Below are 2030 nucleotides of genomic sequence, written 5' to 3' on the forward strand. Positions count from 1 at the left end.
TGAGCAGGCCTTAAGACAAACTAGACAAGAGTAGTTTTCCTATTCTTGAACTAATAAAGATGATTTGCTATCCACATTATTATGATTTGTAAGTTATACCTATGGTTAGGACCATTTATTCATTTCTCAATAATTTTGTGAAACATGGGTGATAAGTTTTCCATATAGAATTTTATTAATTGATCTTTGCAACAATTCTATAATGTAGGCATTTTACTGTTTTAAATATTAATTTACAACATTTGTGTGTACATTTAAAATTATGACTTTATTTTTTAAGAACAATTTAGGTGCACAATAAAATGGAGAAAAAATGTATAGATTTATCATATCATTCCTATATGTCCCTCATATTATAATCTCACTGCTGTCAGTGTGCTTTACTCTATGATTACCTTGTTTTTGTTGGTTTTTACGGCTGATAATCCAACATTAAAACATCATTAGCCAAAACAGTTAAAAATGAAGTCCATTGTCAATTTTCACTTCATTAATTTACATGAAAAACATTTCACCATTGTATTTTCATAGTTTTAAGGTTCAAATATTTTCTATTTTTATTCTTTAAGAATTTTATACATGTACATAAGGAAATATGTTCCTATACTGCCCCCATTCCAATATCCCTTCTCCAGCTAACCCGTATCTCTTAACACCTCCCTCTCCTAACTTCATGCACATTTAATATTTTACTAAGTCTTCTTAGTGCTGCTTACATGTGAATGGATGGAGAAAAATCCACTAGGGCTCTAGAAACCTACTAGTGGCCACACAATCCAAGAATAATTCTTGTTCCCCCAAGATCTATAAACTACCAATAGATCTTTAGTAAGTGGTAGGGTCTGGAGTTCATCTGCCCTATCTGTGCTGGAATTTTAGCTGGCTTGATCTTGTACAGGTCATATACAGATAACCACAGATGATGTATTAATGAATGCAATAGCCTTTTTATGTCCAAAACACAGTATTTCACAGCACTCCTTTACACCGCCCAGCATTTACATTCTTTCTACATCCTTTTCCATTATGGTTTATGAGGCTTGAAAAGAAGTGGGAGTGTTGATCAAATTGTCCTTTTCACTGCTAAGCACTCAGACTATTCTCCATAGCACTTCGACTATTTATGTATCTGTGGACTGACTATTGCTCATTTCAAAAAGAAGCTTCTATAACCATGATTGAGACAGTTCAGGTCTATTGGTATAATCATATACATATACTTTGAATACAATTAAACAATAAGACCATTTAGAAAAATAATAATAACTGGCTCCAACCTTGAATCTATAACTTTCACAACATGAATTTTACAGTAGGAGTCATAGAATTTCTTCTTGCCAAGTAGGCCTCAAATAGAGTAAGAAGTAGTTAATAATAGTATAATTGTTATAACACTATTGTACCAGTGTACTCTGTAGATGTATGTTAGGTCCATTTAATATAAGATGTGATTTAATTCATATTTCTGTCTATTATTTTTTGTCCATTTGACCTGTGTATTGGAAATAGTGGGGTACTGAAGTCACCTATGATTATGGATTTGGCATTAATTTGTTTATATTCTTGCAGTACTTTTTTCCTAAAATTGGAATCATCAGAGTTTGGTGCATATGTTTTCTTGATTGTAATATCTTCTTGGTCGGTTGTTCCATTACTTAGATGGAGTGACTCCTTTTATCTCTTCTGATTGATTTTAATTTGAAGTGTATTTTGTCAGCTGCGGTCACCACCAGCGGCAGCTGCTCCTCCATTTTCATGGATGCTGCTCCTTTGTTCTCACAGGTATTGAGGTTGATCCTCTGCTCCCCCTGGGCTGAGGCCAGACTTCTTCCTGCCCTGGGCTGAGGCCGTTCTGCTCACCCGGTGCTGAGGCAGCTCTTCTGCTTGCCCTGTGCTGAGGCTGCTTTTCTGCTCATCTAGCACTGAGGCCATTCTTCTGCTTGCCGGGTGCCACCTTCTGTTGTCACTACTGCCGGTCCTGAACCCCAGGGCTGGTGAGGAGACTGTGTCAGCGGAGCCGCATTCAGACA

The sequence above is a fragment of the Nannospalax galili genome, unplaced genomic scaffold (assembly GCF_000622305.1).
Source record: "Nannospalax galili isolate Female #2095 unplaced genomic scaffold, S.galili_v1.0 scaffold1725, whole genome shotgun sequence".
NCBI classification, from domain to species: Eukaryota; Metazoa; Chordata; class Mammalia; order Rodentia; family Spalacidae; genus Nannospalax; species Nannospalax galili.